At 47.8% G+C, this 26,193-nt stretch overlaps 1 long non-coding RNA gene across 1 annotated transcript in view; it reads right to left on the reverse strand.

The window, feature by feature from the left end:
- Positions 1-3,150: 3,150 nt before the first annotated feature.
- The window catches only part of LOC130300705 (uncharacterized), a 36,993-nt gene continuing 13,950 nt past the window's right edge, over positions 3,151-26,193 (reverse strand). The window contains exons 2-4 of the long non-coding RNA XR_008851541.1: positions 17,177-17,259; positions 3,648-3,745; positions 3,151-3,527 (exon numbers count right to left, since the gene is read on the reverse strand). This is a non-coding gene — a long non-coding RNA (uncharacterized LOC130300705). The remainder of the gene's footprint in view (positions 3,528-3,647; positions 3,746-17,176; positions 17,260-26,193) is intronic.

Genomic DNA, 26,193 nt, shown 5'->3' on the forward strand with positions numbered 1-26,193 from the left:
TTCCGGAATTGAAGGCCACATGTGTTTACAAAGCCCCCATAGTGCCAGAACAATGGACCCCCGACACATGTGACCCCATTTTGGAAACGACACCCCTCACGTAATGTAATAAGGGGTACATTGAGAATTTACGCCCCACAGGTGTCTGACAGATTTTTGGAACAGTGGTCCGTAAAAATGAAAAATTAAATTTTTCATTTGCACAGCCCACTGTTCCAAAGATCTGTGGGGTGTAAATACTCACTGCACCCCTTATTAAATTCTGTGAGGAGTGTAGTTTCCAAAATGGGGTCACATGTGGGGGGTTCCACTGTTCTGGCACCACGGGTTCCACTGTTCATGGCCCCTGACTACCATTCCAAACAAATTCTCTTTCCAAAAGCTCAATGGCGCTCCTCCTCTTCTGAGCATTGTAGTTCGCCAACAGAGCATTTAACGTCCTAACATGGGGTATTTCCATACTCTGCATTTTAGAAAAAAAAAATTTTTCATTTACACATCCAACTTTAACGAAAAGTCGTCAAACACCTTTGGGGTGTTAAGGCTCAGTGGACCCCTTGTTACGTTCCTTGAGGGGTGTAGTTTCCAAAATAGTATGCCATGTGCGTATTTTTTGCTGTTCTGGCACCACAGGGGCTTCCTAAATGCGACATGCCCCCAAAAAAACATTTCAGCAAAAGTTGCTTTCAAAAAGCCAAATGTGAATCCTTCTCTTCTGAGCATTGTAGTTCGCCCGCAAAGCATTTTATGTCCTAACATGTGGTATTTCCTTACTCAGAAGAGATGGGGTTACAAATTTGGGGGGGGGGGCATTTTCTCCCATTACCCTTTGTAAAAATTGTAAATTTGGGGGGAAAACTGCACTTTAGTGAGAATTTTTTTTTTTCATTTACACATCCGACTTTAACGAAAAGTCATCAAACACCTGTGTAGTGTTAAGGCTAACTGGACCCCTTGTTACGTGCCTTGAGGGGTCTAGTTTCAAAAATGGTATGCCATGTTGGGGTTTTCTGCTGTTCTGGCACCATAGGGGCTTCCTAAATGTGACATGCCCCCCAAAAACCATTTCAGCAAAATTCCCTCTCCAAAATCCTATTGTCGCTCCTTCCCTTCTGAGCCCTCTGGTGCACCCGCCGAACACTTGATATACACATATGAGGTATTTCCTTACTCGAGAGAAATTGGGTTACAAATTTTGGGGGGATTTTTCATCTATTACCCCTTATAAAAATTCAAAAACTGGGTCTACAAGAACGTGCGAGTGTAAAAAATGAAGATTTTGAATTTTCTTCTTCACTTTGCTGCTATTCCTGTGAAACACCTAAAGGGTTAACACACTTACTGAATGTCATTTTGAATACTTTGAGGGGTGCAGTTTTTATAATGGGGTCATTTGTGGGATATTTCTCATATGAAGGCCCTTCAAATCCACTTCAAAACTGAACTGGTCCCTGAAAAATTCCGATTTTGAAAATTTTGTGAAAAATTGGAAAATTGCTGCTGAACTTTGAAGCCCTCTGATGTCTTCCAAAAGTAAAAACACGTCAATTTTATGATGCAAACATAAAGTAGACATATTGTATATGTGAATCAATGTATAATTTATTTGGAATATCCATCCTTAGAAGCAGTGAGCTTCAAAGTAAAAAAAAAATGCTAAATTTTCAATTTGTTCATCAAATTTTGGAATTTTTCACCAAGAAATGATGCAAGTATTTTACCACTTACATAAAGTAGAAGATGTCACGAAAAAACAATCTCGGAATCAGAATGAAAGGTAAAAGCATCCCAGAGTTATTAATGCTTGAAGTGACAGTGGTCAGATGTTCAAAAAATGGCCGGGTCCTTAAGGTATATTTGGGCTGGGTCCTTAAGGGGTTAAAGTAGGTAAATTTCAATGACCAATAATACTGGTATACAAGGAGTAAATATATACCACCACACAATAACTGAATAATACCGCCATACTGTACTGAATAAAACCACTATACACAGACCAGTATACTATAAAGAATCTGTATACAATATAAGTGATTATATACAGGACCATATGGCGGTAGATATCAGCTATACACAGGATGTGTACACCATATAAGCGATTACAATTACATTTTGGGTAGCCAGGTAACCCCCTCTTTCTCATAGATATATGCAGAGTTACACCCCCCTCTTTCCCATAGGTATATGCAGAGTTATAACCCCTCTCTTTCCCTTAGGTATATGCAGAGCTACGCTACACCCCCCCTCTTTCCCATAGGTATATGCAGAGTTACACCCCCCCCTCTTTCCCATAGGTATATTCAGAGCTACAACCCCCTCTTCCCCATAGGTATATGCAGAGCTACACCCCCCCTCTTCCCCATAGGTATATGCAGAGCTACACCCCCCCTTCCCCATAGGTATATGCAGAGCTACACCCCCCCTTCCCCATAGGTATATGCAGAACTACACCCCCCTTCCTCATAGATATATGCAGAGCTACCCCACCTTCCCCATAGGTATAAGCAGAGCTACTCCCCCCTCTCTCTCCCTTTCCCATAGGTATATACAGAGCACCCCCCTCTCCTTCCCTTTCCCATAGGTATATACAGAGCACCCCCCCTCTCTCTCCCTCCCTTTCCCATAGGTATATACAGAGCACCCCCTCTCCCATAGGTATATACAGAGCACCCCCTCTCCCTCCCTTTCCCATAGGTATATACAGAGCAACCCCCTCTCCCTCCCTTTCCCATAGGTATATACAGAGCACACCCCTCTCCCTGCCTTTCCCATAGGTATATACAGGGCACCCCCCCTCTCCCTCCCTTTCCCATAGGTATATACAGAGCACCCCCCCCCACTCCCTCCCTTCCCCATAGGTATATACAGAGCACCCACCTTCCCCATAGGTATAGGCAGGGTTAATAAAATAAAAAAAGGATGCTCACCTGATATCCCACGCAGCGATCTCCTCAGCTGCAGGTCCCGCATCCTCTCCCCTCCACAGTACAAGCGCCGGATGAGTGACATCACCGGCGCCTGTACTGCGTGCTGCGTGGGGGCGGAGGTCACGTCTCCCCTGTGTAGCTGAAGATGCGGCTCACACAGAGGGGACGTCTTCTCCTGTATGTGCATGATACACGATACAGGAGAATGTAGGGCTGTCTGCTGGGGATCTGGGACGAGTGTCCCAGATCCTCAGTAGTTGCGGCGGCGGGTCAGTCCGACCCTGGCACCCCCCTTGAGAGTGGCACCCGGGGCGTGCCGCCCCCCGCCCCCCCCTTGGTACGCCACTGGTCTGAAGAGTGATTTTAATAGGAGTATTTTACTTTAATTTAATAAGAGAACATTAAGACCGTCAATATCTAATGGATGCGTGCCAACATCCGGCACACCCCACCAATCAGCTGTTTACTACAGCTGCATATCTGGCATATACACAATAAACAGGGCAGGAAGCAGACATACTCATATACTGTGTAGTGCAGTATTTCCCAATGTTTTTCGGCTCGGGGCACCCTTCCGAAATTTTTTTTCCTGGAGCACCCCTACCAAGGTTGAAGAAAAAAAAAAAAAAAAAGGGAAAAATCGCCGCAGTACACAAAATGCACAATGTCTATTTATCTGTGGGTATGTAGATTAAAGTGCTGCTTTATACAGCAACTCACAAATGAAATCTTCTCTAATCAGCGTTGTTCCCTTTTCTTCTCCATCTGGCCCAGCCATCATGACAATTTCTTCCAGCGACAATTCTTCACCATTAAACCTGCAAAATAAACATATTTGGCTCTGCACTTTTTTACGTGGGTGACAGAGGGGTGTAGAGTCGTGTACATGGGTTACATAGAGGTGCACATGGGTGACAGATGGGTGTAGAAGAGCGTACATGGGTGACAGAAGGGCGTAGGGGGTGACAGGGATGTACATGGGTGGCCGAGGGGTGTGGAAGAGTGTACATGGGGGACAGAGGGGTGTAGAAGAGTGTACATGGGTGGCAGAGGGGTGTGGAAGAGTGTACATGTGTGTCAGAGGGGTGTGGAAGAGTGTACATGGGTGGCAGAGGGGTGTGGAAGAGTGTACATGGGTGGCAGAGGGGTATGGAAGAGTGTACATGGGTGGCAGAGGGTTGTAGAAGAGTGTACATGGGTGGCAAAGGGGTGTACATGGGTGATAGATGGGTGTACATGGGTGGCAGAGGGGGGTAGGGGGTGACAAAGGGGTCTACATGGGTGACAGATGGGTGTAGAAGAGTGTACATGGGTGGCAGAGGGGGGTAGAGGCATGTGCATGAGTGACGGGTGTACATGGGTGACAGGGGTGTAGTAGAGGGTACATGGGTGACAGAGGGTTGTAGAGGAGTGTACATGGGTAACAGAGGGTTGTAGAGGAGTGTACATGGGTGGCAGAGGGAGTATAGAAGAGTGTACATGGGTGCCAGGGGGGTGTAGGGGGTGACAGAGGGGTGTAGAGGAGTGTACATGGGTAACAGAGGGTTGTAGAGGAGTGTACATGGGTGGCAGAGGGAGTATAGAAGAGTGTACATGGGTGCCAGGGGGGTGTAGGGGGTGACAGAGGGGTGTAGAGGAGTGTAAATGGGTGGCAGGGGGGTGTAGAGGAGTGTACATGGTGGTAGAGGGGTGTAGAGGAGTGTACATGGGTGGCAGAGGGGTGTAGAGGAGTGTACATGGGTGGCAGAGGGATGTAGACGAGTGTACATGGGTGACAGATGGGTGTAGAAGAATGTACATGGGTGGCAGAGGGGTGTAGAGGCATGTGCATGGGTGACAGAGGGGTGTACATGGGTGTAGAAGAGTGTACATGGGTGACAGAGGGGGTGTACATGGGTGACAGAGGATTGTAGAGTAGTGTACATGGGTGGCAGAGGGGGAATAAAAGAGTGTACATGGGTGGCAGGGGGGTGTAGGGGGTGACAGGTGTGTAGAAGAGTGTACATGGGTGACAGGGGGTGACAGAGGGGTGTACATGGGTGTAGAAGAGTGTACATGGGTGACCGAGGGGGTGTACATGGGTTGTAGAGTAGTGTACATGGGTGGCAGAGGGGGTATAGAAGAGTGTACATGGGTGGCAGATGGATGTAGAGGAGTGTACATGGGTGGCAGAGGGGCAGTGGCGTTGCTAGGGTTGGTGTCACCCGGTGCGGTAGAAAATGGTGTCACACCAACATGCTGGGAGTTGTAGTTTTGCAACAGCTGGAGGCACCCTGGTTGGGAAACACTGACATAGATAGATAGGGAATATATATAGACCAGGGGTACTCACCTATTTTTAGTGAGGGTCCGCTTATCCAGGTCTGCCTTCCGGTAAAGGTCCAAGCTGTATGCTAAGGCTTGGTGCACACCTAGCGGCCTCAGTGCCATGAAGGCAATAGCAAACTAACAACTGAAGTGTGGAGGATGTATGACCTGAATACTGCTGCACATTGTAACCTCTGACTATAATACTGCCACACACTGTACCCACTGAATATAATACTGCCACACACTTTACCCACTGAATATAATACTGCCACACACTGTATCCCTGAAAATAATATTGCCACACACTGTACCCACTGAATATAATACTGCCACACACTGTATCCCTGAATATAATATTGCCACACACTGTACCCACTGAATATACTACTTCCTCACACTGTACCCTCTGAATATAATACTGCCACACACTGTATCCCTGAATATAATATTGCCAGACACTGTGCCTCTGGTATATTACTGCCACACACTGTACCCCTGAATATAATACTGCCACACACTGTACCCCTAAATATAATACTGCCATACACTGGGCCCCTGAATATAATATTGCCACACACTGTGCCTCTGGTATATTACTGCCACACACTGTACCCCTGAATATAATACTGCCACACACTGTATCCCTGAATATAATACTACCACATACTGTGCCCTGAATATAAAACTGCCACCCACTGTGCCCCTGGTATATTACTGCTACCCACTGTGCCCCTTAAAATAATACTGCCATCCACTGTGCCCCTGAAAATAATTCTGCCACACACTGGGCCCCTGTTATATTACTGCCACACACTATTCCCCTGCATCATTACTTGCAGATGCTATGCTCTAACGCTGACTAATGTACCTCTGTGTCTCTTAAAACAATAAAATGAAGCCACTGTGCCTATAGAATGAATGACTCCACTGTGACCCCAGAATTAATGATGCCAGTAACCACAGAATTAATTATGCCACTGTGACCACAGAATTAATTATGCCACTGTGACCACAGAATTAATGATGCCACTGTACCCACAGAATTAATGATGCCACTGTACCCACAGAATTAATGATGCCACTGTGACCACAGAATTAATGATGCCACTGTACCCACAGAATTAATGATGCCACTGTGCCTCCAGAAGTAATGATGCCACTGTGCCTACAGAATTAAGGATGCCACTGTGCCTACAGAATTAAGGATGCCACTGTGTCCCACAAAATTAAGGATGCCACTGTGACCACAGAATTTATGATGCCACTGTGCCCACAGTATTTATGTCACTGTGCCTACATAATTAAGGATGCCACTGTGCCCACAGAATTAAGGATGCCACTGTGACCACAGAATTAATGATGCCATTGTACCCACAGAAATGATGATGCCACTGTGCCTCCAGAAGTAATGATGCCACTGTGCCTACAGAATTAAGGATGCCACTGTGCCTACAGAATTAAGGATGCCACTGTGTCCCACAAAATTAAGGATGCAACTGTGACCACAGAATTTATGATGCCACTGTGCCCACAGTATTTATGTCACTGTGCCTACATAATTAAGGATGCCACTGTGCCCACAGAATTAAGGATGCCACTGTGTTCCACAAAATTAATGATGCCACTGTACCCACAGAATTAATGATGCCACTGTGCCCACAGAATTAATGCCACTGTGCCCCCATATGAACTTTGCCACGGTAACTCTCCATCTGTTATCAACTACAACTCCCATCATGTACAGACAAAAGGTCCTCATGGTGGCTGTAGTTCTACAATAACTGGAGAGTCACAGATGGGGGAACACAAATTTTTACCTGAGAGCTTAGGCTCGCCGTCCCAGGTCCTGCACTTCTCCGCTGCTCTGGCCTCTTCTAGTCAGGCCTGGCCAGAGCAGATGATGCAGGCAGCTAATCGTGCTGCCTGCATCATAGGAGAAGCGCCGGGCAGGGACACATCGCTCCCTTGCTCCAAGCTGCGGCTATTCATTTGTATTGGCGTCTTAAAGACACCACTACAAATGAAAAAGGGGAGATCCAGCGGATGGTCCGAATGACTGGCGGACGCAGTTCGGATCTGGACCGTGGTCTGCCAGTTGATTACCCCTGATATAGGACATAGATCAATGTTTCCTAACCAGGGTGACTCCAGCTGTTGCAAAACTACAAAACTTAGCATGCTGGGAGTTGTAGTTTTGAACAGCTGGAGGCACCCTGTTAAGGAAACACTGATCTATGTCCTATCTCAGTGTTTCCCAACCAGAGAGCCTCCAGCTGTTACAAAACTACAACTCCCAGCATGCATGGACAGCATTGTAGCTTTGCTTTGGAGACACCTTGGTTGGGAAACACTTATTTATGTCAGTGTTTCCCAACCCTCCAGCTGTTGCAAAACTACAACTCCCAGCATGCTAGGAGTTGTAGTATTGCAACAGCTGGGGGCATCCCTGGTGAGAAAGCGGTGGGGGGGGGGGGGGTGAGCAGGGATCGTGCTGGGAAGGGGGGAGGGATGATGCTGGAAAAGGGTGGGCATGGATGGTGGGGGGTAGTTTACCTTACCTGCCTTCCTGCTTGCTGGGGTCATGTGATGTTTTGGTGTCACATGACCCAAGCAGAGCAGTAGAAAGCTGCCAATCAGGGGGAAGAGAAGCAGAGTAAGTGCCCGATAACTCCACAGACTCACTGTGTGCACGCTTGCGCTGCACTGCAGACTGAGTACAGTATACAAAAATAGCTTGTGACAGGGATGAACGCTAGGACAGGGTGTCACCCCACCAGAGGGTGTCACCCGGTGCGGCCCGCACCCCATGCACCGCCCTAACAACGCCACTGCAGAGGGGTGTAGAGGAGTGTACATGGGTGGCAGAGGGGTGTAGAGGAGTGTACATAGGTGGCAGAGGGGTGTAGAAGAGTGTACATGGGTGACAGAGGGGTGTAGAGGAGTGTACATGGGTGGCAGAGGGGTGTAGAGGAGTGTACATGGGTGACAGAGGGGTGTAGAGGAGTGTACATGGGTGGCAGAGGGGTGTAGAGGAGTGTACATAGGTGGCAGAGGGGTGTAGAGGAGTGTACATGGGTGGCAGAGGGGTGTAGAGGAGTGTACATGGGTGACAGGGGGGTGAAGAGGAGTGTACATGGGTGGCAGAGGGGTGTAGAGGAGTATACATGGGTGACAGAGGGGTGTAGAGGAGTGTACATGGGTGACAGAGGGGTGTAGAGGAGTGTACATGGGTGGCAGAGGGGTGTAGAGGAGTGTACATGTGTGGCAGAGGGGTGTAGAGGAGTGTACATGGGTGGCAGAGGGGTGTAGAGGAGTGTACATGGGTGACAGATGGGTGTAGAAGAGTGTACATGGGTGACAGGCAGGGCCGGACTGGGGATAAAAACCAGCCCTGGAAAAAGTTGCATACCAGCCCCATATTGCGTAATTTTTCAAGCTCATGGCATATCGTAATTATATACTTGTTCATAAAAGGGGAAAGCATTCATTTTAAAACACATACATGAACACGAATATGAACTTTGCACTTCAATAGCTCTATTGTAGACCAGCTTTTCCCAACCAGGGTGCCTCCAGCAGTTGCAAAACTACAAGTCTCAGCATGTCCAGACAGCTTTTGGCTGCCCGGGCATGCTGGAAAATGTAGTTTTGCAACAGCTGGAGGCACCCTGGTTGGGAAACACTACAGTAGACCATTATCCCATGCAACTGGGTCAGAACTAAGAATAATCCAAAAACGTTTACTTCAAAGAATAGAAGACAATAATAATAATAATAATCTCTTACTTTGTATAAGTTATTCAACATACACCAAACCAGCAGATGATAAATAGACCATAGACCACACTCCAGTATAACCAACAACAGCTCTATACAAGGTTCAAATAATTCTACCACCCTATGACTAAACATTATCCCCACATAGTAACAGGATAATATTACCATACAAATACTGAATAAACCACTTTACACAGAAATTAGTGCCTCAGCTCTACACAGGCTCTACAGACCATATAAGAGATTACATACAGTTACATCAGGTGACGTCTTCTCTGATTGGTGTCAATCAATTTCCTTTTCTTATCCATCCGGCCCAGACCGTCATAACTATTTCTTCTGGGTAGAAAAGTGGGTTGGGGGGAAGAGTAGGTAGCCCCCCCCCCCCCCTTTAGGCAGTTGGTCACTCAAGGGGGTAGACAGGTCCCTTTACATTGTTTCCCCCATCACACAGGTAAAGCCCACAGTGGGTAGGTAGGGAACACCCCTATAAGATAGGACACCCAAGTAGATCGATAATGTCCCTAGTAGGTGATGCCTCCAGGTAGGTAATATCCCCAGTAGGTAGTAGTTGATGCCTCCAGGTAGGTCGTATTTATTGCCCCCAGTAAGCATGTAGTAGGTAGTGCCCCCAGTAGGTATGTAGAAGGTAATGTCCCCAGTAGGTAGTGCCCCCAGATAGGTAATGCCCCCATTAGGTAAGGGTGGGTTCACACTACGTTTTGTCCCATACGGGAGCGCATACGTCAGGAGGGAGCTAAAAGCTCGCGCTCCCGTATGTAACCGTATGCGCTCCCGTATGCCATTCACTTCAATGAGCCGACCGGAGTGAAACGTTCGGTCCGGTCGGCTCATTTTTGCGCCGTATGCGCTTTTACAACCGGACCTAAAACCGTGGTTGACCACGGTTTTAGGTCCGGTTGTAAAAGCGCATACGGCGCAAAAATGAGCCGACCGGACCGAACGTTTCACTCCGGTCGGCTCATTGAAGTGAATGGCATACGGGAGCGCATACGGTTACATACGGGAGCGCGAGCTTTTAGCTCCCTCCTGCCGTATGCGCTCCCGTATGGGACAAAACGTAGTGTGAACCCACCCTAACATATCCAGTTGATAGTGCTCCTCAGGTAGATACTGCACCTAGTTGATAGTACCATCAGTAGGAAGTTCCCCCAGGTAATACACCAAGTAGATACTGTCTCCAGTATATAGTAGGCAACCCTGTAGTTGCTGCCTCTGTGCTGATATTAAAGGACCTGCACAGTGGCGTTGCTAGGGTAGGTGTCACCCGGTGCGGTAGAAAATGGTGTCACCCCCATACCTACCCCTTCCCCCAGTAAGTTTTTAGCCTGTTGTGACAGACACCACTGTTGTAGCGCATTGTGAGAAATTCCAGTATAATAATCAGATATACCAGTTGCCACAGAATGGGAAAGTGTTAAAGAAGTTTTCACCATTTAAATATACAGCTCCCAGAATTACTTAAAGGGGTATTCCACTGGAAAACATTTACTTTTATATCAACTGGTGCCAGAAAGTTAATCAGATTTTTTAATTACTTCTATCTAAAATCTTAATCCTTACAGTATTTATAAGCTGGTGTATGCTCCACAGGAAGTTGCGTAGTTCTTTCCAGTCTGACCACAGTGCTATTTGCTGACACCTCTGTCCATGTCAGGAACTGTCCAGAGCAGGACAGGTTTGCTATGGGGATTTGCTCCTACTATGGACAGTTCTTGACATGGACAGAGGTGTCAGCACAGAGCACTGTGGTCAGACAGAAAATAAATTAAAAAAGAAAATAACTTCCTGTGAATCGCTTATACAGCAGCTAATAAGTACTGGAAGGATTAAGATTTTTAAATAGATGTAATTTACAAATCTGTTTAACTTTGTAGCACCAGTTGATTAAAAAATGTTTTTTCCAATAGAGTACCCCTTTATGCAGTGGTGAGGTTATTCTGGGAGTTGTAGTTTCACTGACCTAACTGTAGAACTGACAAGCGACTACAGCTCTGATAGGACATAGTGAGGAGAATGTACAATGATATCAGTGACTACAGGTGACGTCTTCTCTATAGTCTTTCCTTATCATTTTTTTTTTTTTTGTAATTTAACACTTTATTGTAATAGTAAAATTTCCAGAACTACAGTATACAATTCAGATATACATAGCAGCACCAGTCAAAAAGACCATATAACCACTTATACTTGTTTACATCTAAAAAGTATACCAATTCATTATTATCAAATATTTGATCCAATTGTTTTATACCCTTACTATCCCAAAAACTTGACTCACAATCCACAAGTTCTTTAAATTTATTGTTACCCCACAAAGGTGTAAACCCAAAACTATTTTCTATATGTAATTCTTCCTTTAATTTTTCCCATACTCTTCTAAATTTGTGCAATAACAACGTGCCATTTAGACCATTCTCATCGTAATCATCTAGTTCCAACACCTCATATATGTTATCTTTCTTCTTATCCACTACAATCTTTTCCAAATATCTAGAATCCCTCCAATTTACGACTCGTGCTAACTGCGCACCCAAAATGAAATGAAAAAATTGGGCATCCCCAGCCCACCCCTCTCTCCAGGGGCCATAAAATATCTGTACTTCAAACAAACCCTTTTCCTTCCCCATAGAAGTCTACCCAGTATCACTTCAATCCTCCGGTATCACCCCTTACCGATCCACATTGGCGATGCGCTAAGAAAGAACAGGATCTGTGGGAGGACCACCATTTTACTATTGCCATCCTTTCTGACATCGAGAAGGGCATTTTAATCCACACTTCCACTCTCTTCTCTAAACTATTTAATAGGGGGCGTATATTATTACTCACAAACTTATCATTTGTGGCTGCTATTTTCACTCCCAAATATGGGAAACATTCAGTTTTCTTCAGCACGGACAATCTTCCTACCTCCAGGGGGAGCATATTAGATTTACTCCAATTTATCTCCAACCCCGATAGAGGGGCAAATACATCAAACATTTTCATAATCTGGTGTATTTTTTCTTGTGGGTTAGTTACAAAAAGGAGAATATCATCTGCAAATAGTAAAATCTTATTTCTTTCTCCGTTTACTCCAAATCCCTCGTAAACATTGCTATCTCTTATACAAGCTGCTAGGGGTTCCATATAAATAAAAAATGGGAGAGGGGGCACCCCTGTCTTGTTCCTCTACTTAATTTGAATGGGTAAGAGGGAATTCCATCCACCACTACACTCGCCTCCGGATTAGTGCACAGTAACTGAATATAACTCAATAATCCCGGGCCCACCCCCACCCTCCTCAGCACTTCCCAAAGGTATCCCCACTCCACCCTATCAAAGGCTTTAGTTGCATTCAATGACAGGATGGAGCGGGGGCCCCGAGCACCACTCTGGATTGCCTCATACACCTGGTGGATATTGTCGTGGACCGTTCTTCCCGACCTAAACCCCCCTTTGTCTCTCCCCACCACTACTTCCACCACTTTATCTAATCTCCTTGCCAATACCTTCGCTATTATTTTTATATCTGTATTGAGCAAGGAGATGGGGCGATATGAACCCAAATCCAAAGGATCTTTATCTTTCTTCCTAATAAGTCTGATGTTAGCCTCACACATCGACTTAGGGAGAACACCCCCCCCCCCCCCCTCCAGGATTCATTAATAGTACCCAGCAGTTTTGGAAGTAGCAGGGTTGAATATGTCCTGTATATCTGGAAAGGAATACCATCGGACCCAGGGGATGTATTCCCTTGAATTGATGCCAATGCTTCCTCCAATTCCTGGAGGGAGATTGGGTCTTCCAAAGAATCCCTGATGTCCTCTGTTAGACTTGGAATATTAATTCCTCCCAGAAATTCCACTACCTCAGCCCTATTAGTGTTACTACTTGTATAGAGATTGGAGAAAAAGGAGCTAACCATTTGAGCTATTTCTTCTCTTTCTGTAGTTATGCTGCCATCAGCCCTCCTCAAAGCCACAATGCCACATTCCTCACCTTGGTTCATAAGTAATCTTGACAATGTCTTATTTGGTTTCCCTTTCTCAAAAAAATTAAATTGTCCACTAAAAAACAGTTTATTTTGTGCTTTTTTAAGTAGATATTCTTTATATTCATCTTGAGCTGCCTTCAGTTCTAACAGCTGTTCTCCTCCAATAGCCCCATCTATCCCTGCTTCTAATTGTGCCACTTTGCTGTTCAGTAATGATTCTTTCCGGGCAAATTCCTTTCTCTTTTTATTAATTCGCCCTATATATAGGCCCCTCAAGTACGCCTTCATGGCATCCCATACTATCTGAGGGCTCGCTGAATTATGGTTAATCTCCCAGAATGCTTCTATTTCCTGTCTAAACCAATCCTGATCTCCCACCAATTCTATCCAGTGGGGGTTGAGCCGGAAGCCCACTCTCTTCCCACCTATTGCCTTACCTCCAATTTCCACCGCCACTGGGCAGTGGTCCGATAGGGTTTTAGCTCTATACTGCACCCTGCTGGTCCAGATCATCGCGTTCGTATCGCACAAACATAAGTCAATACGAGAGGCAGTATTATATGAAGTACTAAAACATGAGTACTGTCTTACTCCTGGGTTTAGTTTCCGCCACCCATCAACCCAATTCATCTCTCCACAGTATCTCGCCAATGCTGTTTCCCTCCCCCCTACATTCCTACCTAATTTGAATCTATCCATACTAGGGTCCATTACGTTATTCATATCTCCGATTACCCATAATGCCTCGTGTATTTTCCTTTCGCTGTAACTCACAAGGTCCCTCAAAACATCCATTCTAAAAGGTGGAGGAATATAGACAAAGGCCAAAATAATAGCCCTATTTTCCCACATTCCATAAAGAAAAATATATCGACCATACTTGTCTACCTTTGCATCTATTGTTTCGAATGGTATCTTCCTATGAACATATACTGATACTCCCACGGAATGCGAAGACAGTCTGGAGTGGTATTCTTCTTTAGCCCACCTCCTTTGTAGTATCTTCTCATCTCTTGACCTATGGGTCTCGATTAAGCATATGATCGCAGGGAGGCACCTCCGAATATAATCAAAGATTGCACACTTTTTTATTTTATCAGACATACCTCGCACATTCCAAACTAGCAACTTAAAAGAAGACATGTTAACCTAACAGAGAAGAAAAAAAAAAAAAAAAGGTCTCTCTCCTTCCCTCCGCCATCCCTCCCCCTTCCCACTCCCTTCCTCCCATCCCACCCAACCCCCCACACCCCCCCTCTCCCCCATCCCCATGATGCGCCGTATTTTTACTGTGCATCCCTATCCTAGTGACACCCCACAGGCCCCCCCCCATCCCCCCCCAGACGTAGATTTTAATACTCGACTAATACTTCCGAACCCTAATGCCACAATAATCTTGTACTACATGCCTTTTTTATCCATCCAATCTGAAACTTCCTGTGAGGTTCCAAGTATAGTTACCTTTCCCTTATGCTCTACACGGAGTCTCGTTGGAAACAAAAGAGAGAAGGGCACCCCCACATTTTTTAAACGCCTTTTTACCTCCCGAAAGGATGCCCTTTTCTTCTGAGTCTCCCAGGAGAAATCCGGGTATGCAAAAATGTTTTGCCCATTGTACAGTAGGTCCCTCACTTCTCTTGCCCTCCTAAGGATCATATCCCTATCCTGGGATGTATATAATTTGATTAGGATTGTCCTAGGGGGGCCCCCCGGGGGGGGGGGGGTATCCGCCTTGGAACCCGGTGAGCTCGTTCAATCCCAAACATTGGGGTAAAATGCCCTTCACCTATCACATCCTTCAACCATCCACTGCAGAACTGGATAATAGAGTCCCCCCCCTCCGCCCCTTCAGGGAACCCCACCATCCTTATGTTGCAACGTCTAGATCTATCTTCGAGGTCAGTGAGCTTATCTTTAATGGTTATCTTATCCTTTTTCAAATTATTAACCTCCTCTTCCAGAACATTGATCCTTTTTTCTGTTTTTGGGGCTTCTTCCTCTAGTCTGGAGATCCTATCTCTCATCTTAGTCATATTGTGTCTTATCAGTGATACCTCAGTAGATACCACACCCAGTTGTTTGTTTATCTCTTCAATTGCACAATTAGATTTTTTTACCCCTCCCAAAATCTCCTCCAAAAGCTGAGTTCCCATGGGGGGCCCGGTCTGTCTATCCTCAATTTCCTCCACCTCCAGAACCGAGTACCTAGAGCCTGTTTTACTAGGGGTGAGATCTTTCTGGGTAATAGTTTTGATACCCACAGCTGGAGACTTCCATATTTTATCCAATTTACCCATTGCCCCCTTATCTTTCTGTGGCGAGCTACCCCCTGATCTTCTGGGGTTCACCTTAGGGGCCATTTTCCCCGCTTTATCGCTTTAACCTTATAAGGTATATGTAACACCACCCAGGTGCCACCTATTATTTTAAGGAATATAAACCATAGGCCCCTCCCACTCAATAATTTGCATCCAATGATTTACAACATACAAAGGTGGGAATCCGTGGCCCCTATCGGTTCAGGGATACGCTCCAGGCAGGAGATGTCACAGCCTGATCTATCAGTATCCACCACCAGATATAACACAGTGATTTATAACTAAGAACTCATTAGGATATTCAAACTCCCCTTCATAGACAGTCCAGCCTCCCCCTAAAGTCACTGATCTTATAAGCCCTCTGTTGGATCCAGGGCAAAAAGTCCGCTTTCATGGAGGAAGGGGTCTACTGATGTCCAATTATTCAAATTAATCCAAAAGTCCAGAGTTCTCCTATATATGGGAGAGAGAGAGGGAGGGATAAGTCTTCAGGAGACGTCGGTTTAGCAGTAGGATAGGCCATAGTTATGTCTGCATGGCCATGGTTATATTACCCCTCGAACCTTAGAGTCCATATGAATTTCATTATGGGCAGCACTATCTTCATGTCTGGAAGAAGTGCCCAGGAGAAGGAGGGAAGACTCCAATCACACGACCCGCAGTAGATTTCATTTCCCAAGACCCCTGTTATCCAATAGGGCTTGGCCTAAGTAGGACAGGATTGAGGCACCGCTACTGCTATAGTTGGAGATATTTTAGCTCCCTTCACATGCTTAACCACATATACCCCACAGGAGGGATCAATTACCAAGGTGCATATCTGCCTCCTACATGCATTTATCAAAGCTCAGTGGCTGCACCACAACTACCAACCACCAAAGGGAGGAGAAGGAGGGCTTGATCATATATGTTACCACGACTTTGACTCACCAAGTCGCTAGAGGGAGTAACCAGGCAGAGTATCAAGAGTCCAATGTTGTCTATTTCACATGGGACCGGTACTGGGGGCTGCTGCTGTTCATATTATTGCAGAGTTTTTGATGACTGATTTAACCTATTAAAGGAGATCAATAAGTAAATTTAATAACAGTCTCTCCCCGGACTGGGCTCCTCTGTCCAAGGAGGCAACCAACTTGAGTGTCCTGCCACCCCAAAGAGGAGGGGAATAACTCACCAGCTTAGAGGCTGCCAAACTATTTAACAATGTGGCATCGGATCTTTTTCTTTATATTTTTCTCCTTTCCACAAAGAGAGGAACTGGCCCAGCCTAAGAGAGTCCCATCACGGAGCAGCAGGATCCCACATGTGCGCCTCTCCACCCCAACACCGCCACACAATACTGCGAGGCAGGAGCTGCAATATATGGGCTTCCGGAACAGACCCGGCACTCCACGCTTGTATTGGCTGCACAGTCCACACCTCCCTCTCTCTCACCTTCACAACGTCGCCTCTTCCCATGCCACACGTGGGGAGAGCAAACATCCGCCATGCCGCATCCGCCTCCAGTGGGACAGCAACATACCATCGCCTCAAATGGAGGTCATCGCGCGAGTCGGCAGCCATCTGCGCCTCACTCCTCCATCCTTCCACGGGACGTCCCTGAGAACAGGGCTCCTAGCTCATGCTAGTCATCCGGGCATGAGCACATTCGCAGCGGTATTCCCCCACCAGCATCCCGGCATCAGTATCGGCATCACGACATCCCGTGGTTCACCTCGCCTCCACGTCCCGAGGGCTCAGGGGCTGGGGGCGGAGCCCCGGAGCGCGCGGCCCTAGCTCATGCCGTTGTCACTTCCTGACACATGTCTGATAGTCTTTCCTTATCTAATTCAGATGGTACATACCGCCAGGAATTGTTCCAGCTAAAACTTCTGTCTGTAGAATGTGACGCCCAGACGTCTCCTCACTGTCAGCGCATTCTCATCCTCTATATGAAAACAATTATTATTATAAACCTGCCAGACACTGTATCCTCTAAATATAATACTACTATACACTATACTCTTTGATTATAAACCTTCCATACACCATACCCACTGAATATAATACTACCACACACTGTACATTCTGAATATAATACCAACACATACTGTACACTCTGAATATAATACTTAGAGATGAGCGAACTACAGTAAATTCAACTCGTCACAAACTTCTCGGTTCGGCAGTTGATGCCTTTTCCTGCATAAATTAGTTCAGCTTTCAGGTGCTCCCGTGGGCTGGAAAAGGTGGATACAGTCTTAGGAGACTCTTTCCTAGGAATGTATTCACCTTTTCCAGCACACCGGAGCACCTGAAGGCTGAACTAATTTACACAGGATAAGTCATCAACTGCCGAGCCGAAAAGTTCGTGACGAATCAAATTTACTGTAAGTTCGCTCTTCTCTAATAATACTACCACAAACTGCCCCTCTGAATATAATACTACCACAAACTGCGCCCTCTGAATATAATACTATCACAAACTGCGCCCTCTGAAGGTAACGTTGCCATACAGTGCACCCTCTGAATATAATACCACAACCTACTACTGGGGGGGTGTTGCTGGAGGAGGATGAGGGTGCTACTGGCCATCCCCCCTAGCAGTATCACCCCCCTCATCCATCGGCAGGATCATCCTCCTGGCAGGAGCACCGCCATCATCCACCATCAGGATCTGCTGATGGAGGTGCTGCTGGGGGGGGGGTGTTGCTGGTGGATAATGAGGGTGCTACTGCAAGGGGGGGAGCATTAGGTAGGCAGCAGTTCCCCCCTATTAGGTAGGCAGCAGTTCCCCCACATTAGGTAGTTACATAGTAGGTAGCAGTTTCCCCACATTAGGTAGCATCTTTTCCCCACATTAGGCATAGATTCCCCACATTTGGTACCAGTTCCCCCACATTAGGTAGGTAACAGTTACCCCACATTAGGTAGCACAGATTCCCCACATTAGGTAGCACAGATTCCCCACATTAGGTAGCACAGATTCCCCACATTAGGTAGCAATTTCCCCACATTAGGTAGCATAGACTCCCCACATTCGGTAACACAGATTCCCCACATAAGGTAGCATAGACTCCCCACATTAGGTAGCATAGACTTCGCACATTTGTTAGTAGTTTCCCCACATTAGGCCGCAGGTTCCCTTGCAGGTTCCCCACAATAGGTCAAAGTCTCCCCACATTAGATCGCTGGTTCACCCCCCCCCCCCCCGACACAAAAAACACATACAACACAGAGAGACACACACACAAACACACACACACAGTCAGAGAGACACACACTCACAGACAGACACACACAGAGTCACAGTCACACACACACACAGACTCACATACACACACAGTCACATACACACACAGTCACATACACACAGTCACATACACACAGTCACACACATACACAGTCACACACACAGAGTCACACACACAAACATAGATAGAGACAGACAGAGAGACAAACACACACACTCACCCATCCAGCGCAGCGCTCCTTCTCACCGGGCGCCCTGCGAGTAACGTAACTGACGTCCTCCTGCGTGGCCATGCGGTGTGACGTCAGGCCGGCGCAGACGTGGGAGCGGAGACCGGGCACAGTGCTGGTGAAGGTGAGGGGGGTGTGATGACGGACGGGCGCAAAGTGCAGGTGAAAGGGGGGGGGGGTTGCTGACGGACAGGCGCACCGCACACACAGCGCAGATGAAGGGGGGGGGGGGGTGCTGACGGATGGGAGGCCGGTCGGGCACAGATGGGGGGTGTCGGTGTAGCTGGGGAGGGGGGATGGGTGCTGCGGAGCATCTTGGTGTCACCCCATTAGGTTGGTGTCACCCGGTGCGGGCCACACCCCCCGCACCCGGTTCGCAACGCCACTGGAGCTATTGAAGTGCAAAGTTCATATTCGTGTTTATTTATGTGTTTTAAAATGAATGCTTTCCCCTTTTATAAAAAAAAGTATATAATTACGATATGCCATGAGCTTGAAAAATTACGCAATATGGGGCTGGTATGCAACTTTTTCCAGGGCTGGTTTTTATCCCCAGTCCGGCCCTGCCTGTCACCCATGTACACTCTTCTACACCCATCTGTCACCCATGTACACTCCTCTACACCCCTCTGCCACCCATGTACACTCCTCTACACCCCTCTGTCACCCATGTACACTCCTCTACACCCCTCTGCCACCCATGTACACTCTTCTACACCCATCTGTCACCCATGTACACTCCTCTACACCCCTCTGCCACCCATGTACACTCCTCTACACCCCTCTGCCACCTATGTACACTCCTCTACACCCCTCTGTCACCCATGTACACTCCTCTACACCCCTCTGCCACCCATGTACACTCCTCTACACCCCTCTGCCACCCATGTACACTCCTCTACACCCCTCTGTCACCCATGTACACTCCTCTACACCCCTCTGCCACCCATGTACACTCCTCTACACCCCTCTGTCATCCATGTACACTCCTCTACACCCCTCTGCCACCCATGTACACTCCTCTACACCCCTCTGCCACCCATGTACACTCCTCTACACCCCTCTGCAGTGGCATTGTTAGGGGGGTGCAAGGGGTGCGGGCCGCACCGGGTAACACCCTCTGGTGGGGTGACACCCTGTCCCAGCGTTCATCCCTGCCACAAGCTATTTTTGTATACTGTACTCAGTCTGCAGTGCAGAGCAAGCGTGCACACAGTGAGTCTGTGGAGTTATCGGGCACTTACTCGGCTTCTCTTTCCCCTGATTGGCAGCTTTCTACTGCTCTGCTTGGGTCATGTGACACCAAAACATCACATGACCCCAGCAAGCAGGAAGTTCCTGGAGGATACAGGAGCCCAGCAGTGTTCCAAGGCAGGTAAGGTAAACTACCCCCCACCATCCATGCCCACCCTTTTCCAGCATCATCCCTCCCCCTTCCCAGCACAATCCCTGCTCACCCCCCCCCCACCCCTTTCTCACCAGGGGTGCCCCCAGCTGTTGCAATACTACAACTCCTAGCATGCTGGGAGTTGTAGTTTTGCAACAGCTGGAGGGTTGGGAAACACTGACATAAATAAGTGTTTCCCAACCAAGGTGTCGCCAAAGCAAAGCTACAATGCTGTCCATGCATGCTGGGAGTTGTAGTTTTGTAACAGCTGGAGGAACTCTAATTGGGAAACACTGAGATAGGACATAGATCAGTGTTTCCTTAACAGGGTGCCTCCAGCTGTTCAAAACTACAACTCCCAGCATGCTAGGTTTTGTAGTTTTGCAACAGCTGGAGTCAGCCTGGTTAAGAAACATTGATCTATGTCCTATATCAGGGGTAATCAACTGGCAGACCACGGTCCAGATCCGAACTGCGTCCGCCAGTCATTCGGACCATCTGCTGGATCTCCCCTTATTCATTTGTAGAGGTGTCTTTAAGATGCCAATACAAATGAATAGCCGTGGCTTGGAGCAAGGGAGCGATGTGTCCCTGCCCGGCGCTTCTCCTATGATGCAGGCAGCACGATTAGCTGCCTGCATCATCTGCTCTGGCCAGGCCTGACTAGAAGAGGCCAGAGCAGTGGAGCAGTGCAGGACCTGGGACGGCGAGCCTAAGCTCTCACGTAAAAATTTGTGTTCCCCCATCTGTGACTCTCCAGTTATTGTAGAACTACAGCCACCATGATGACCTTTTGTCTGTGCATGATGGGAGTTGTAGTTTACAACAGATGGAGAGTTACAGTGGCAAAGTTCATATACCATTAGCCCCAATAACTTAAATAACAACGTTAGACCCAATAACGCAAAAAATCCCATTAGCCCCAATAACTTAAATAGTACAATTAGCCCTTATAACTCAAAAAATAACATTAACCCCAATAACTCTAAAAATCCCATTAGTGAGACTATATGTGTAAAACTTAATGGAAATGTAAAGTGTATGTTCACAAATGCCAGAAGCCTAGCAAATAAAATGGGGGATCTTGAGGCCTTGATACTGGAGGAACATATTGATATAGTTGGGGTCACTGAGACATGGCTGGACTCCTCGCATGACTGGGCTGTTAATCTGCAGGGGTTTACATTGTTTCGCAAGGATAGAATGAACAGAAAAGGTGGTGGAGTCTGTCTGTATGTAAGAAGTGGTATGAAAGTCAGTGTGAACGATGCCATAGTGTGTGATGATTCTGAGGATGTGGAATCACTGTGGGTAGAATTACAAAAGGAGGGAAATATTGAAAAAATTGTATTTGGTGTAATCTACAGACCCCCTAATATCACTGAAGAGATAGAAGGTCAGCTGTATAAACAAATAGAGAGGGCCGCCCGGGCAGGTACAGTGGTAATAATGGGAGTGTTACGCCGAGCGCTCCGGGTCCCCGCTCCTCCCCGGAGCGCTCGCTACATCCTCGCAATTGCAGCGCCCCGGTCAGACCCGCTGACCGGGTGCGCTGCGATACCTCTCCCAGCCGGGATGCGATTCGCGATGCGGGAGGCGCCCACTCGCGATGCGCATCCCGGCTCCCGTACCTGACTCGCTCTCCGTCGGTCTTGTCCCGGCGCGCGCGGCCCCGCTCCCTAGGGCGCGCGCGCGCCGGGTCTCTGCAATTTAAAGGGCCACTGCGCCACTGATTGGCGCAGTTAGCCTAATTAGTGTGTTCACCTGTGCACTCCCTATTTATACCTCACTTCCCCTGCACTCCCTCGCCGGATCTTGTTGCCATCGTGCCAGTGAAAGCATTTCCTTGTGTGTTCCTAGCCTGTGTTCCAGACCTCCTGCCGTTGCCCCTGACTACGATCCTTGCTGCCTGCCCCGACCTTCTGCTACGTCCGACCTTGCTCTTGTCTACTCCCTTGTACCGCGCCTATCTTCAGCAGTCAGAGAGGTTGAGCCGTTGCTGGTGGATACGACCTGGTTGCTACCGCCGCTGCAAGACCATCTCGCTTTGCGGCGGGCTCTGGTGAATACCAGTAGCAACTTAGAACCGGTCCACCAGCACGGTCCACGCCAATGCCTCTCTGGCACAGAGGATCCACCACCTGCCAGCCGAATCGTGACAGTAGATCCGGCCATGGATCCCGCTGAAGTCCCACTGCCAGTTGTCGCCGACCTCACCACGGTGGTCGCCCAGCAGTCGCAACAGATAGCGCAACAAGGCCACCAGCTGTCTCAACTGACCGTGATGCTACAGCAGCTACTACCACAGCTTCAGCAATCATCTCCTCCGCCAGCTCCTGCACCTCCTCCGCAGCGAGTGGCCGCTTCCGGCCTACGATTATCCTTGCCGGATAAATTTGATGGGGACTCTAAGTTTTGCCGTGGCTTTCTTTCGCAATGTTCCCTGCACTTGGAGATGATGTCGGACCAGTTTCCTACTGAAAAGTCTAAGGTGGCTTTCGTAGTCAGCCTTCTGTCTGGGAAAGCTCTGTCATGGGCCACACCGCTCTGGGACCGCAATGACCCCGTCACTGCCTCTGTACACTCCTTCTTCACGGAGATTCGAAGTGTCTTTGAGGAACCTGCCCGAGCCTCTTCTGCTGAGACTGCCCTGCTGAACCTGGTCCAGGGTAATTCTTCTGTTGGCGAGTACGCCATCCAATTCCGTACTCTTGCCTCCGAATTATCCTGGAATAATGAGGCCCTCTGCGCGACCTTTAAAAAAGGCCTATCCAGCAACATTAAAGATGGTCTGGCCGCACGAGAAATTCCTGCTAACCTGCATGAACTTATTCATCTGGCCACCCGCATTGACATGCGTTTTTCCGAAAGGCGTCAGGAGCTCCGCCAGGATATGGACTTTGTTCGCTCAAGGCTTTTTTTCTCCCCGGCTCCTCTCTCCTCTGGTCCTCTGCAATCCGTTCCTGTGCCTCCCGCCGTGGAGGCTATGCAAGTTGACCGGTCTCGCTTGACACCTCAAGAGAGGACACGACGCCGCATGGAGAATCTGTGCCTGTACTGTGCCGGTACCGAACACTTCCTGAAGGATTGTCCTATCCGTCCTCCCCGCCTGGAAAGACGTACGCTGACTCCGCACAAAGGTGAGGCAGTTCTTGATGTCAACTCTGCTTCTCCACGCCTTACTGTGCCTGTGCGAATATCTTCCTCTACCTTCTCCTTCTCTGCTATGGCCTTCTTGGATTCCGGATCTGCAGGAAATTTTATTTTGGCCTCTCTCATCAACAGGTTCAACATCCCAGAGACCAGTCTCGCCAGACCCCTCTACATCAATTGTGTTAACAATGAAAGATTGGACTGTACCGTGCGTTACCGCACGGAACCTCTCCTAATGTGCATCGGACCTCATCACGAAAAAATTGAGTTTTTGGTCCTCTCCAACTGCACTTCCGAAATTCTTCTTGGATTACCGTGGCTTCAACGCCATTCCCCAACCCTTGATTGGTCCACAGGAGAAATCAAGAGCTGGGGTACCTCTTGTTTCAAGGACTGTCTTAAACCGGTTCCCTGTACTCCCTGCCGTGACCCTGTGGTTCCCCCTGTAACCGGTCTTCCTAAGGCTTATATGGACTATGCTGACGTGTTTTGCAAAAAGCAAGCTGAGACTTTACCTCCTCACAGGCCTTATGACTGTCCTATTGACCTCCTCCCGGGTACTACTCCACCCCGGGGCAGAATTTATCCTCTGTCTGCTCCAGAGACTCTTGCTATGTCTGAATACATCCAGGAAAATTTAAAAAAGGGGTTTATCCGCAAATCCTCCTCTCCTGCCGGAGCTGGATTTTTCTTTGTGTCCAAAAAAGATGGCTCCCTACGTCCTTGCATTGATTACCGTGGACTTAATAAAATCACGGTAAAGAACCGCTACCCCCTACCTCTTATCTCAGAACTCTTTGATCGCCTTCAAGGTGCCCACATCTTTACCAAACTGCACTTAAGAGGTGCTTATAATCTCATCCGCATCAGGGAGGGGGACGAATGGAAGACTGCATTTAACACCAGAGATGGACACTTTGAGTATCTGGTCATGCCCTTTGGCCTGTGCAACGCCCCTGCCGTCTTCCAAGACTTTGTTAATGAAATTTTTCGTGATCTCTTATATTCCTGTGTTGTGGTTTATCTGGACGATATTCTGATTTTTTCTGCCAACTTAGAAGAACACCGCCAACATGTCCGCATGGTTCTTCAGAGACTTCGAGACAATCAACTTTATGCCAAAATGGAGAAATGTCTGTTTGAATGCCAATCTCTTCCTTTCCTAGGATACTTGGTCTCTGGCCAGGGATTACAAATGGACCCAGACAAACTCTCTGCCGTCTTAGATTGGCCACGCCCCTCCGGACTCCGTGCTATCCAACGTTTTTTGGGGTTCGCCAATTATTACAGACAATTTATTCCACACTTTTCCACTATTGTGGCTCCTATCGTGGCTTTAACCAAGAAAAATGCCAATCCCAAGTCCTGGTCTCCCCAAGCGGAAGACGCATTTAAACGTCTCAAGTCTGCCTTTTCTTCTGCTCCCGTGCTCTCCAGACCTGACCCATCTAAACCCTTCCTATTGGAGGTAGATGCCTCCTCAGTGGGAGCTGGAGCTGTCCTTCTACAAAAAAATCCTTCCGGGCATGCTGTTACTTGTGTTTTTTTTTCTAGGACCTTCTCTCCGGCGGAGAGGAACTACTCCATCGGGGATCGAGAATTACTGGCCATTAAATTGGCGCTTGAGGAATGGAGGCATCTGCTGGAGGGATCAAAATTTCCTGTTATCATATACACCGATCACAAGAATCTCTCCTATCTCCAGTCTGCCCAACGGCTGAACCCTCGCCAGGCCAGGTGGTCGTTGTTCTTTGCCCGTTTTAACTTTGAAATTCACTTTCGCCCTGCCGACAAGAACATTAGGGCCGATGCCCTCTCTCGTTCCTCGGATGCCTCGGAAGTAGAGGTCTCTCCGCAACACATCATTCCTCCTGACTGTCTGATCTCCACTTCTCCAGCCTCCATCAGGCAAACTCCTCCAGGGAAGACCTTCGTTTCTCCACGCCAACGTCTCGGGATTCTCAAATGGGGACACTCCTCCCACCTCGCAGGCCATGCGGGCATCAAAAAATCCTTGCAACTCATCTCTCGTTTCTATTGGTGGCCGACTCTGGAGACGGATGTTGTTGATTTTGTGCGGGCCTGTACTGTCTGTGCCCGGGATAAGACTCCTCGCCAGAAACCTGCTGGTCTCCTTCATCCTCTGCCTGTCCCCGAACAGCCTTGGTCACTGATTGGTATGGACTTTATTACAGACTTACCCCCATCCCGTGGCAACACCGTTGTTTGGGTGGTCGTTGATCGATTTTCCAAGATGGCACATTTTATTCCTCTTCCTGGTCTTCCTTCAGCGCCTCAGTTGGCAAAACAATTTTTTGTACACATTTTTCGTCTTCACGGTTTGCCCACGCAGATCATCTCGGATAGAGGCGTCCAATTCGTGTCTAAATTCTGGAGGGCCCTCTGTAAACAGCTCAAGATTAAATTAAACTTCTCTTCTTCTTATCATCCCCAATCCAATGGGCAAGTAGAAAGAATTAACCAGGTCCTGGGTGACTATTTACGGCATTTTGTTTCCTCCCGCCAGGATGACTGGGCAGATCTTCTACCATGGGCCGAATTCTCATACAACTTCAGAGTCTCAGAATCTTCTGCTAAGTCCCCATTTTTCGTGGTGTATGGCCGTCACCCTCTTCCCCCCTCCCTACTCCCTTGCCCTCTGGTTTGCCCGCTGTGGATGAAGTGACTCGTGATCTTTCCACCATATGGAAAGAGACCCAAAATTCTCTTTTACAGGCTTCATCCCGCATGAAAAGGTTTGCCGATAAGAAAAGAAGAACTCCCCCCATTTTTGCGCCCGGAGACAAGGTATGGCTCTCCGCTAAATATGTCCGCTTTCGTGTCCCCAGTTACAAACTG

Source organism: Hyla sarda, unplaced genomic scaffold, assembly GCF_029499605.1.
Source record: "Hyla sarda isolate aHylSar1 unplaced genomic scaffold, aHylSar1.hap1 scaffold_1093, whole genome shotgun sequence".
NCBI classification, from domain to species: Eukaryota; Metazoa; Chordata; class Amphibia; order Anura; family Hylidae; genus Hyla; species Hyla sarda.